The sequence below is a fragment of the Dipodomys merriami genome, unplaced genomic scaffold (assembly GCF_024711535.1).
Source record: "Dipodomys merriami isolate MVZ:Mamm:240054 unplaced genomic scaffold, mDipMer1.0.p SCAF_2, whole genome shotgun sequence".
Taxonomy (NCBI): domain Eukaryota; kingdom Metazoa; phylum Chordata; class Mammalia; order Rodentia; family Heteromyidae; genus Dipodomys; species Dipodomys merriami.
The window spans coordinates 33,974,091-33,989,145 of record NW_027203381.1 but is presented as its reverse complement, the minus strand read 5'-3'; positions in this window follow the sequence as shown (position 1 = coordinate 33,989,145).

Sequence of the window (15,055 nt, the reverse complement as noted above, 5' to 3'; positions counted from 1 at the left end):
TTTCTAGCATATTTATTATGTACCATGTGTTTTTTTGTTTCTTTGTATGTTCCTCCCCCATGATATAACCCCTGTTTTCACTGTCTTTGATGTCTGTGTTCTGCATCTCGCATATACTCTTCTTTAAGTGTATATACTTGGGGAAAGGAAGTGAAAAAACAAAATGCTTAAATAAGGATACAGGTTGACTCATTGTAACAATGAGATGTACAAAACACTATGTTGAAAATGAACTTTACCACTTCGGCAGCAGGGCAGGGGGTGGGCGTTGTTGTACAGGTGGGAGGGTAGGGAAGGTAGGGGAAAAACAAAGGAGGAGGCAGCAATGCTCAATAAGAAATGTACCCATTACCTTGTTCATGTAAATGTAACCCCTCTGTACAGTATTTTTACAATAAAAAACATACACACAAAAAAAAAGTTTGGAAGTGATTTCAATTTGAAATTATCCAGTGTTTATATGTATTCTACAGGTATATTGAGAGAGAGAGAGAGGAGAGAGAGAGAGAGAGAGAGAGAGAGAGAGAGAGAGAGAGAGAGAGAGAGAGAGAGAGAGAGAGAGAGAGAGAGAGAGAGAGAGAGAGAGAGAGAGAGAGAGAGAGAAATCTATGCTCACTAGAACATGCATTTGCCAGTCTTGTGGCCAGAAGTCAGGGCCTGGTCACTGTTCTGAAGATTTTGTGTCACTCTACCACTTGAGAAACAATTTTTTTGCTGCTAATTGGATATATGAATCCCATAGACATTTGGACTTGGTCTGGCTTCAAACTGCAATCCTCAGTTCTCAGCCTCCTCAGTAGATAGGATTAGAGATGTGAGTCACCAATAACAGTCACATTGAGGGTTTTAAGTAGAGCTTGGAGTGTGATTGCATTGGAAGTGAATCTGAGTTTTATGCTTCTTTATCTTGTTTGCTTGTTTATTAGATGAATAAACAGATTAGAAACAAGAGTTTTATAGAGGTAGAGTTTATTCATTGTGAACAAAACTAAGGATAAATTCATGGAGAGATTATAATTGCAGTTTATGATTGGCACAATCTAAGGTAGATGGTACCAGAAGAAAACAACATAAATATCATAATGGGAGAGTGAAAACATGTAAGAGTCAAAAGGGAAATTAGCAAGAATATTTTTAAAACATAGTTGATAGTATAATTACAGAACTTGAAAAGGATAAAACTAATTATAAATATGGTCCATTTTATATGTTAGATGCTGTCTGCAACACTAGGAGGTTGGATGAACAAATAACCCATCCTCTATTCCTGGCTTTGTTCTGTCTCTGTCTTCCAACTCTACTTATATTTAAGTATGATTATGCCCAAACCTTATCTCTGCTGTAATGAATAAATGAAATAAGTAATGTGCTGATTGTCATTTCTTAGGTAACTGTATTTTTTCATATTATTATTGAAATATTACTCTCATTCTTAGAGTATATTGCAACTCCTAGTTCCCTAAAAATGACATGCTAAAGAAATATTTCATATTAATATATGTAGTACTATAATTAAGTAAATGGTATCTCTTTAGGAATGATTTACCAGAAATTTGGTTTAGTCTACTACTATTTATCATTTATAACATTGCCATATATGTTCTAGAATAATGTATGTAATAGTTATTTTTATAACCAAGGAGAAAACACCATAATGATTTATAATTGATATGAATTACAGTATTTTGTAATTATGTTTTTTATCTTGAAGATATAAATATGATGCAGACATAAGAATAGTAAAAGTATTATTAAATATATTTGAAATACAGTATATTTTTTCAATGTTTACAATATAATAAACATATTTTGATGTCATGTTTATCCATATGCTGGTGTTAACGGTAAATGTTGACAAAGCAATCTTTAGTGATGTTGTCAGTCTAAAGCAGAATACACACTCAAAAGATTTTAATGTAGTAAGTTTAAGAAGCAGAAAATACACTATGGTCCAGAAAATAATTGGAGGTTTATCCAGGAATAAGCTAACCATGAGCAGTAAATGTAGTGGTAGGTTTTCTTTAGGATCATTAGATCCAAACTGTCAAATAAAGATCATAGTTACCAGTGTGCATGGAAAAGTGATGAATGATAAAGATCTTATTTTAAAATAGCTTTAATTATGGGTGAATTCAACATTTGGCAGGATTCTATGAAGATAAGGAAGAGAAGAATATTCTATAATTTCTGAGCATTCTTTTTCATGCTTTCTGATTCTTTCAATGTCTTTGATTGTAATTATCAAATAAAAGGCAAGTGTTAGATGCCCAGGAGATTGAGTTTGCTGCTGCTTCGTTGGGTGTAAGAGAACAACTCTTGTGGGGACAAAAAATAATAAAATTAAAAAAATACTCATTAAGTCAATAATAACATCTCTCGAAACTGGAACACACAAAAATTTCCAACACTAATCTCTGTGCTTAAAGACATCACCCATATCATCTTGGGAAGGATGGTCTTTTGAGTTGACAAAAAATGTTTTTAGCCACATATTTATAAAATCTTCTATTAAAAATGGGGGAATATCCAGAACACATTATGTCTAATCATTACTTGTTTGACAGTGGCTACTAGATCAAAAGAATAATCAGTAATGAATGGTAAAAACTTATCAAGTATTTTAATATTACACACTTTAATATAATTTAAAAAATTGTTCTGATTTTTTAACAGAATCTCAACTTGTAGCTCACTTTGACCTTAATCTTGCTATTTATCACAAGATGGCCTGAAATTTACAATCCTTCTGCTTTGTGATTACAGGCACTTCTTTTCCTGGCTTCCATATAGTTCTAATTAATGAAAATGTTTACATCCATATAAATGCTCTTTGAAGTTCACGGCTGAAAATGATGTGTTGTACTTTCAATTTCACAGGAACCCAGGTCACAGTTGATGTCAATTTTCCAAACTTCTCTATAGACTATGCTGTACAATATGCTCTCTTATACAGCAGGTATATGAAAGAATGAAAGCTATCTGATGCATACAGCATAATTTCTTTGAATCATGTCCTTCATTTTTATGCTCAATGGGTTTTATAGAAAGCAATCCACGCTGTTCTTGAGGATGACACTATACAGAAACTACTATTCGTGTATAAATAGTAGAGTAACCATTATATTGTGTTCTGGACAACAACTGATTTCTCATACATAATTAATACAGAATGAACTTAGTTTCTCTAACCCTCAAGAATTTTCTGGAATTACATCTGTCTCATCACATGTCATCAATACATTTTATTCCGCATCAATTCCAGACAAAGAAGCTATTTGCCAACTAAAGTAGGAAACAATGAAACAATCCATGGAACATACTGGTTTAGTCCCAACACAGCTCAAGTAATAGTGATCATGTTTAAATGGCACTAGTGAAGAAAGAATCATCTAAATGTTGAATTATAATTTTAATGAGGTATGTATTTATATCCAGTTACAGTTATGGACTGTTCCACAGTGGCTAATGGACAGTGACTAATGTCTCCTCCATAGCCACATAAATATGTACAGGAATCCAAAGAATGAAATGACTGTCACCTAATGATGCATTCAGTTAAATTGCTTCTTATCCTCTTCATTTTATTATTTTTGGGTATGAAACTTTTTTATTTATTTAGAAAAAAATTTAGAGTCTTTCCTCATTGTGACATCAATGCATGGAAGAAAACGAGTCTCCAAATTCCATACTTATATTCTTTCTCTTGGTAACCTTCAACAGTGCTTCTGAGATTTGGAAGAAAATAAATTTTGCATAGGCATTAAAGTGATTTCTAGGATAAAATTAAATTAGTTATAGAATGAAATCAAATTTGAGATGATTTGTTCAAATGACAGATATAATTGCAGTTTGTTTGTTTGTTGTTTTTTAACGTTTGTTTTTGAAGGTCATAAGGCTTGAACTCTGGGCCTGGGTGCTGTCCCTGAGGTCTTCAACTCAAGGCTAGTGCTCTACACTTGAGCCATAGCACCACTCCTGGTTTTCTGGTGGTTAATTGGAGGTAAGTGTCTCACAGACTTTCCTGTCAGGGCTGGCTTTAAACCATGATCCTCAGATCTCAGACTTCTGAATAGCTCTATTACAGGCATGAACTATGGGCACCTGGACAAATGACATATAAATGTTAGTAAAAGAGAATTAAAATAATTTAAAGTAGGATTCAACTATTATGCTTTGTGAATTGATTGTCAAGTTAGTGAAACTCTGAGATTAAAATAAAACATAAAATATTAAATATGACATATCTTTGTAGGTAAGAAATATAATTATTAGACTATATTGACTATATTTATAAGAGTGGGACAAAAATATACCATAATCGCTTACTCATTTATCATTTTGAAGATCACAGACATTAATAACATACTTGTTATTTTACTATATTTTCCCTTTAGCCAAAGGATTGGTATATGAATTATACTGTTTCATGAAATAATGCCTGATACAATTATACAGAGAAAGTTATTAACTCTCTCTGTTTCAGACTCCCAGAATCAAGCAATCCTGCCTCAATACAAACCTATCTGAACATATTGAGTGGAATTAAAGAGCGCTATTGAGCTTCAGAGCTTCACCGCGTTTATGATGAGCGTGAGCACGCTGGCTCATCTCACAAATGCAGCTCTGAGAAAGGAACAGAGTGAAGAATGATTAGAACTTTTCATGTTTATATGGAGATACTCCAGACCCTTGGCAAATCATCACTCCCAAGGGAACAAGTATAAGATGAGTGATACTTATTGATTAGCTCTTGCCTCAGGTCAGACAACAAAGCAGAGGATAAGGAAAAGAGGCTGATACTGACAAGAAAACACATTACAACCATGGATAGCTCAATAGATAGTATATATACACATATATATGTGTCTGTATTCATGTCTAACGAAATGTTGTTTAGTTTTGAAACTATGTCTAGATTTTTGAAACTAAGTCAAGATTTTCTCCCATTCTGTGGTTACTTCAGAACTCTGATCATTGTATCCTTTGATGTGCAAAAGTTTTTTTTTTAATTTGATGTGATTGTGTGACAATAATTGCTCTTATTTGCTGTACTCTTGTAGTCCTCAGAATTTGTTGCTTATGCCGTTATCATCTAGTATTTTTCTCTGCTCTCATGCAGTAGTTTCAATGCTTATGTATATATATATATATATATATATATATATATATATATATATATATATATATATATATATCAAGTCTTTGATCTAGTTTCTGTCTTTCATATGAAGATACCCAATTTTGTTATTACTGTTTTTTGGAAAAGAATATCTTTTCTCCACCACATGTTTTTGTGTACTTTGTCAAAAATCATATATGTGGAGCTCTGTGGATTTATTTCTGGATCTTTTAGTTCATTCAATTTGTCGATCTTGCCTATTTTTTTTTATAGCAATACCATTCTGTCTATAGTACTATGACTCTGTAGTATAATTTGAAATGAGCTATCATAATAGCTCTAACATGACTGTTTCTATTCAAGATTTCTTTGGATAATTAGTTTATTGTATGTTTCCATGAGTTTTGGATTGATTTTCCTATTTCAGTGAATAGCAATAATAGATTTTTTGTTGGGAATTGCTGTGAAATAGAAATCTTAAACAATCTTACTATAACACACTTACTATAATACACCCAAAGCAATGTAAATATTTGCATACTCAAGATTATACCATATTACAATAGCTAAGTTATACAACCAGCCTCAGTGGCCATAAAATAATGAGTAGGTAAAGAAAATGTTGTTACATAAATACAATAAAGTGTTAGTCATAAAGAATGGCACTATGTCATTTTCAGTAATCTTTATGGTAAATGTGATAAGCCAGCTCAGGGTTACAGTACATTCACATTTATATGCAGAAGCTAGACCTAAAAGGGTGTAATAATATGCCATGATTTAAAAAGAGGAGCTATTTGGAAGAAATGAACCATTGAAAATATTGTAGGGGAGAGAGAAGGTGATGTGAGAAGGTGTGAACTTTAATAATAATAATAATAATAATAATAATAATAATAATAATAATAATAATAATATGTACATATTATAGATGTATATGTAAATACCGTACCAAAGGAGTCATTAAAAAAGAGCCTTAATTTTACACCATCTAATTTCATCAATTTGCATAGTAAGACCCCAATCTCAGAGATCTTATCCATCTGCCTTCCTTATCCAGCTAGGTGTTCTGATGCTGGCTGAATTGTCTGCCTCATAACTCAAGGTATACTTTCACCTTGCTAATAAATTGGTTTTTGCTACCCTGAAGAATGATGTATTGCCCAGATAAATTTACAGATGAGAAGACACAATGGGAACTTGTCTGATTCTATACCTTGTTTACTTTTATAGTCAGTACAAGAGGGTTTTATTACAGTAAATATAAAAATAGGAATCAATAAATATCAATAGTAATTAGAGAGGAATAGAATATAAAAATGATAAACTGATGCTTATAATGTCATTACTAGCCATAAAACAAGATTTCAGTTGTTGCATGAATTATTTCATAATGATTTCAATGTTGATCTCTAAGATTTCATTAACAATTAGATAATTGCATACATGTGTACTTATTGAGTATAATTTGTATAACTTTATAGAACTGATATAACCAAATAGTCACAGAAAAATGTGCTATATGTATATGCTACTATAAACTAAACATGTTTCTCTAAATATTTTTAAAGTTTCTTTTTAGATTGATACTTATTATGTGGTCAAGGTTATAGTCAAATACTTGCTTCAAGCATCCTTCTCAGCCTTTTGAGTAGCTGAGAAAATAAGCATGTACTACCAAACTGAGCTTGTATATAAGAGAAAATTTAGTTATCTTGAAAGGATATCATCTTCCTTCCTTCACATAGTAAAACCTTCCTTAGAAAGATTTTTCTCCATTACTTCAGCAATTAACTACATTGGGGGAGACATCATTCAACTACATACACACACACATATATTATGTGTGTTCATATATATGTATATACACATTTATGTGTGTGTATTCATATATATGTATATGTGTGTATGTTTATATATATGTATGCAAATAAAAATGGTGAGCAACTTCAGTTTATTGGTTACTCTCATCTTTTTGATCAAATTTTTTTTTGTCCTTATGCCTTTCCATTCACTTTTTGCCCTTTATATTCCCTACTTATGTTGTAAGATACCTCATTTGAGGAGATACAGACAAGCCACATTTTGTGGGGGGTCGGTTGTGGAGTTTGAACTCTGGGCCTGGGCACTGTCCCTGAATTCTTCAGCTCAAGGCTAACACAATACCAATTGAGCCACAGCGGTATGTTTGGTTTTCTGATGGTTAATTGGATATAAGGGTCTCATAGACTTTCTTACCAGGGCTGACTTTGAATTTTGATCCTCAGATCTCAGCCTCCTGAGTAGGTAGCATTACAAGCCTGAGCCACAGGTGACCAGCTGAGAAGCTACATTTTGAAAGGTCAAATTGGGGGTCTTTATTGGAAGGCTGTCATCTTCAGGTGGACTCTTGTTACAAAGACCTGCAGGCCCTCAAATATATTTAATTCTGTTAGAAAACTGAGCCATGAGGGCAACAGAGGAAAGAAAGAGCAGAACAAACAATAGTAACAAACCAGATCAACTCCAATGGAGAGCTGAAGTGGGATGCCATGGTGACCAGAGTAAAGCCAGGAGACAGGAGACTCAGGAACAGGAGACATGACATAATGTTGCTGTAGCTGGTCTGGGCTTAAATAGTGTCAGGGTTAGGGGGTAGGTTCACTGGAATCTCAAGAGTCTCCCAAATTCAAGGCACAGGACCGACAAGTCCACAAAACTATCATCTATGTCACCACCCCTACCTCTAGGAATTCAGGCATGCCCAGCATCTGAGAGGTGGGACTTTCCCTTCCTCCTCCATGAAAACAAGATGGTACCAGGAAAACTCAATTTCCTACCCACCGCATGGCCAAGATGACACCTGCTAGGCCCAGCCTCCCCACTTCACTTATATTTCTATTATACTTTTAGTAAAGGGAAAAAAAACTCTATCATTTTACAAAAAAAGCAACCAAATATTTACTATCTTTCTTAAATTCTATCCCCTTCATACAAACTGGTCTCACAATCCAAGTTGTTCCTTCCTTTCGTATCCAATGCTGAGGATAGGCTCACTTCTATAATCCAAGTCACTTGGGAGGCTGAGACTGGGAAGGGATTCTTTCTCAGCCTGGGTCCAGTGAAACATGCCTCTCATGTCCAGTTGTGCAGGATGCTGAGATTGTAAAGATCACAATTTCATGGAAAGCCACATAAAGAAATCTTCCTGCAAAGGAAGAAGATACATATGGTGGTGTATGCCTGTGTTCACAAAAATCATACAAAGCTAAAAAGAGGAGTCAGATGAAAGCTCAAGTGTATACCTGGGACATAAATCAGATGCTGTTAAAGCAATGCAGAGCAGCAAAGATCAAAAACACTTTTTAGAGAGTATAAAGTTTATTGTCAGCCACCTGAGCCAGGCTAGTGCCAGAAAAAAGTTCAGATCTAGAGGGAAGACACAGACTTTTTTCCATATATGTATATATATATATATATATATATGAATTTATTATATACTTATTATCATAATAATATATATTGTAAAGATACTGTACAAAGGGGTTACAGTTAAATGAGTAAGGTAACCAGTACATTTCCTATCAAGCATTGTTACTCCTTCCTTTGTTTTCCCCTACCATCCTTTCCCTCCCCACCTCCCCAACTTCTCCCTGCCCCACCAAGCTCTAAAATTCATTTTCAATACAGTGTCTTGTACATCTCATTGTTACAATGGGTCAACCTGTATCCTTGTTTCAGAATTTTGTTATTTCCCTTCCCCTCCCCAACTTAGAGAAAATGTATATAGGAGATGCAGGGCACCAGAATCAAATACAATAAAACAGGGGTTATACCATGGGGGAAGAACATACCAAAGAAACAAAAAAAATCACATAGTGCATTTTAAGTACATTAAAAACAACAACATGAAAGATAAAACCTCTTGTGTATCCTGAATTTTTATACCAACTGTTTACATACAAAAGTAGGCATTGGACTATTGATTTAAAAGTAGGCATTGAGCTATTGATTCAGATGTCCCCACCTAGTCTGCCCATATCCCACATTCCAGCAACAGTCACATTGGAGCCAAATTCCAGCAACTGGGTGGAGCCAAATTTCTGGCCCCTGGATTTGGGAAGTCCCTTTACCCAGAGGATTAACTTTATTTACTTCAACCCTATATAAAAAATAACCAGTATAAAACAAGGCCAGAGGTGTGGCTGGAGTGGATTATTCTGTAATTGTGCAATACCAAATCAGTGATCTCTTTGTGTTACACACTCTTAGAGTACAAAAGGAATCTATTTGTAAGAAAAGAAAAAAGAAAAAAATATTGTCCTCTATTCAATTTGCTTTCTGTTTAGTTTTTCTTTTTTCTTTTTGTCTATCACTATAATCTATTAATTTGAGGTTCACATATAGCAAATTCATTAAAAATTTTTGAAGACCTTTCAGATGGCATTGACATATTCAGAACCCTCTGTCCTCAAGTAAATTAATATTGTATACCATCTGAAAGTTCTTCAAATATTTTTGTTGTCCTAAAAGTAAGGGTTTATGAGGTATTGGCTTAAACAATGGAAAACCACATGCTGGAGCTTGGAAGCACAGATAAAAACATTCCATCTTCTCTCTTACAGCATGAGGGTTTCCATAATTTAAACCAATGCTTCATAAACTCTTGAGAACAACTGGAGATCATTTTCCTGGTATCCTGATTTAAAAGAAATATTTTAGACTCCTGAAAATTTTATGATTGGGTAGCTTGCAATTCCTCTTTAACCAGTAATCAACAAAATCCTTGTGGATTTTGAAGTAAGAAATGCATCCTAACTATAAGTATTCAATGCACCCTGAAAAAATTAATGAAGAATAGGTGCTTATTCAACAAGACAAAGCTATTACTGGCTGTACTGGCAAGCATGGAGGAAAATGATGTGATGAGCAACAACAAAAACGTAAAACCCAAATAGGTAGCTTGGAAAACATGAGTAAGAAATTTGGCTGTTCTAATGAAAATGGTAAGAATAGAGGAATTGATACTAGGTTACACAAAAATTTAGAAATGCCTACCTGTCAGAATAATTGTCTTAGTAATTCTATATTCCACATGCTTATGAAAACAAGTTGTGGAATGGAATTTTTGAAATAAGGATAATAGGTCTAACTGGTGCCATCTTGAAAACTTGGTGGATGGTAAGGAATTGAGTCTCACTTGTACCATCTTGGCTTCTTGGTGAATGAAGGTGAAGTCCCACCCCCAGGTGAAGGGCATGCCTGAATATCTAGAAGCAGGGACAGGGACTTCGACAGTAAGTTACAGGACTGGCCAGATCTGTACCAGAAACTCTCAAAAGAGGATCTCCACTCCCTGAGACCCTGCTCCCCGACTATGATCCTACTTAGAACCCGACTTGCCCAGCCGCCATTTTGTGCCATGCTTCCGGACTCTCTTTAGGTTTCCCTGGTGGAACTCTTTAGCTCTCCATTAGAGTTAATCTGGTTTGTTGGGATGACTTTTCTGCTCTTTCATTATTCTCTTATATTCGTGGCTCAGTTTTCTAACAGTCTTAAGTATAGTTGAGTCTGTAAGTTTTCTGGGGACATGTGTCAGCTTGCGATCACTGGCTTTCTAGTGAAGACTGCTGATTCAACATCTAAAAATGTGGCTTCTCTATATGTGTGATTGAATTCCTGTTTAACAATTACAGTAGAAAAAAAAACACAGTATGCAGCTATACAATTTACATTCCAGTTAATGAGTAAGTTCTTATACTAAAGAAGAAATATTAAAAGAATGTATACTGCATGCAAGCATTACACTTAGGGAGATTCAAAGGTCATTTTCCACACAAATTCTTTCACTTCCAAGCCTTCACTGGAGAGATCTTGGATCAATATCACTTGGAGCTACCAATTAATCCCAGCTTGATTAAATTTAAAATATGGGTGGTGGGATATACTTCTAGTCTGACACTAAAATCAATGTCTTTATTGATGTGGGAATAAAAAAAGTGAAGTTGGCTTTATTTGTTCATTCACTGTGCTTTTGTAGAGAATGAAAGGAAGTCCTCTGTGAGGGAATTGTCTTGTCTCATATTTCCATGTTTCAACTCATTCTTTTAAGAAAATGATGTAGCTCACTGACAAGAACATCATATACAATTTGAAATAGGAAGGCACATTGAGCTAAAGGGGTTAGGAAGCTTCCAATTTTGGGGTGCTTTTGTGTGTTCTATGCACATATGGCTCAATAGGAAAGCAGAAGCCAATTCAAATGAAACATAAAGAAATAAAATTTTTACATTGTTGACATAGGTGAAATACAGATACATTGCACTTTGGGTGTCTGTGTGTGTGTGCGCACGTGTGTGTGTGTGTGTGTGTGTGTGTGTGTGTGTGTGTGTGTGTGTGTGTGTGTGTGTGTGTGTTGTGTATGTGCTGGTCCTGGGGCTTGAACTCAAGTTCTTTTTAGCTTGAGGGTAACCCTCTACTACTTGAGCCATAACTCTATCTTTAGTAGTTAATTCGAGATGTGATCCTCAGATCTCATCCTCCCGAATAGCAAGGATTATACACATGAGCCATCAGTGTTGGCAAGTTTTGTTGTTGCTTTGGCATGTATTTTGCTTTTATCTTCTCCATTTTCATTTAACACATTCATGTGTCTGTATTTGTCATCACTACTATACTCATTATCATCCTTATACCTTCTCCCCCAAAGTGGAATACATAGACTTTCTTTAGTCTTCACATTTGTCTCAAATCAGAAATTCTTTTCCTAACCACCAGAATTGGTCTTGTGGTTTCATAGCATTTTTCAAAGATGTAGTAACCCAACACTTTATCCCTAAGGTATCTAAGTCTTTCTATCTTTTTTGCCATTATTGGGTTCTTATAGCCTTCCACTGTTGCTTTTATTGAACAATGAACTATAAGCCAGATTTAGGTAAATCTTCTATGTCCCTATTTTGTAATAGTCATGTGTCTTCCATGTAAAGAAAATATGGGCATTTGTCTTGTCAGCTTGAAAAGTAACTTTTTTTCTGCTTATCCTCCCTCCTCCCAGGGGTATAGAAAGAGATAAATCAAACCACATAGTGATTTTATCTTCCAATTTTATGAGTCTCTCTTTCAGCCTTCTATTGGGAGTATTTTGCCTTTGGGACCAAAAAGTTTAAATCAGATCCACAAAATCCATTTTCAAAACTAGGAAGGAAAAATGACTTTGATTGTTTTTAGTTTTATGTCTTGTATTTGTAGGAAACACCATCTTTGCTTCACACAATAAGCTCTATTATTATCTCATTTTTGAGCTTTGAGGAAAAATAGGCCAACTACTAGCAAAAAGCACCTTTAAGATGTTCTAAAGACTAGAGTTGACAGTCATAAACATGTGATAAAATGACTCATAGATTTTATAATTCTCACCTATGTATTGAATATATATTGTATGTATATATTGTATATATGATATATGCATGCATATAACACACAATCATAAATACAGATACATATTAAAAGTAAATACACATTTAATGCAGATGCGTTTATTTCATGGTATACTTTAAAGCTAGCTTCCTAGTAGTATATAAACAAAACTAATAGTTTGAAACAAAGTCAGCATTAATTAGAACTTGATCTAACATTTTTTTCAAACTGGGACATAAATGGAAAATTTGGACAGAGATCAGAAAATAAATATAAAAAAGAACTAATGTTGATATGAGTTCCAATAATATTAGAAATAAAAAAATGGAAATGGTGCAAAAGATTCAGTATGCCAGCTCCTGTAATTTCACACAGAATTAGAAGATAAATAGGAGGCTTACTTTAAAACTGTGAAGACTAGTGTCAAAGCCATACATCTTTGTGGTTTTTAGAAGGTGATCTCTGTGAACTTCATGGTTTTAGTGAAATAAAGTGTTACTCCAACTTTACTAAACAAAGCACTGAGGCTCAAGACACCATGTAGCTAGCTGTTAATGAAAGAGAAAAATACAATTCTATATTCATAAAAAATTACTTTTGAAATTATTTTAATATATGCATATATGTACATATATATTTATTCACAAATTATTTTTATCAATGCAAACAGAATAAGGAACAATGTGCAAAAAATAGTTAAGATCGATCATTTGCTTAACAATAATCATCATTTTGGGACAATCTCAGTTATTTTTATTACAAGTGTTTTTTTTTTGTATATTTGGTCACTATATCTGTATGGTTTCATGTCAGCTTTCATTTTAATCACAGTACTATGTGGTCAGATAAACTGAAGAAATTTAACACTGCTCTTAGCATAATAATGTTAGGTTTTTTTTTGTTTTTTGTTTGGTTGGTTTTGGGGGGAGGGTCAGTCATAGGGCTTGAACTCTAGGCCTGGGTGATGTCCTGGAGCTCTTCAGCTCAAAGGCTCTCTACCACTAAAGCCACAGCGCCACTTCTCCATTTTCTGATGGTTAATTGGAGATAAGAGTCCTGCACAGGATAGCTTTGATCCAGATCTCAGATCTCAGTCTCTTGAATAGCTAGGATTACAGGTAGAACCACCAGCCCTAGGCTTATAGTTAAAGTATTATGGTAGTTAAAGCTTTCTGCTTCTACTAATGAGCATAATGAAACTCTAAGTGAAATGCCATGAGGATTCTCCAATTTGCCTCTAGACAAAAATCTGATGTTACTCAAGTAGCCCAAATGCTTAATGCCTATAAATCAGGAGCATTCCTCTTCCAAGGTCAAGAATAAAAACAAATGAATAAAATATTTACTTTGTCTGACTTCAGCTAAAATTGTCAACACTACTCCTCCTTCATATAATTTAGCAAGAAGAACTTGCACATCCCAAGATGATGTCAAATGTAACAGAGCACATTAAACATCCGTCGAGTACTGAATTTCTGTAAGTACATTACATTCCAGGGTGGGTAAAACTGATCCTGATCTAAGCTGGGTGCCAGGGCTCATAGCTGTAATTCTATCTACTTAGGAAGCTGAGATCTGAGGATCATGATTTAAAGCCAGCCTGAGCAGAAAAGACTTTTATCTCCAATAAACCACTCAGAAAACTGGAAGTGGCACTGTGGCTCAAGTGATAGATACTAGCCTTGAGCTGGAGAGCTGAGGGATACAACCCAGGCCCAGCGTTCAGGCCTCCAGACTGACCAAAAAAATATATATATATTGTACTCATAGCCTGAATTCTGAAATTGAAATCCCTTTGTACAACTACTTAGTAAAAATAAATAATTAAAAAAATATAAATTGGGAAAAACTAGGGACGGACTGTAAGCAAGAGATACTATTTCAAACGAAGGAGTCAGAGAAGATAAATCTGAAATATTGACATTGAGATCAGGCTTAAACTGGAAGAGCAACATAATGATGGAGAGAGCAACTGTCAAGTTCTGAAGTTAGAACATCCTTAACATGTTCAAAAGATTATATATATATACATATATATAATTTTATGAAGACATATTTTATTTATTTTATTTATCATCTATGTATACCAATCATCTATCCTATTATCTATCACCTATGTATCCACCTATCATCTATCCTCATTCTAATAGTTTTATTATCTATCATCTGTCTAATCTTTGATCTATGTATCTATCAGCTATCTAATCTATTTATCAGATATCATTAAGCTATATATGTATCATCTATCTTATATAAGAGTTTAGGTCAGAATCAGTTGTGGTGTTTTGTTTTTGTTTTTTATTAGTTGTGGGGCTTGAACTCTGGACCTGTGTGGTGTCCCTCAGCTCTCCAGCTCAAGGCTAGCTCTCTACCAGTTAAGCCACAGAGCCACTTCTGGGCTTTCTGCTTATGTGGTGCAGAGGAATTGAACCCAGGTTGTCATGCATACAAGGCAAGCACTCTATCACTGAGCCACCTTCCCAACGCCAATAAATCTTAATTAATGTTATCCCTTCCATCATTTCCCCACCCTCATCTTTC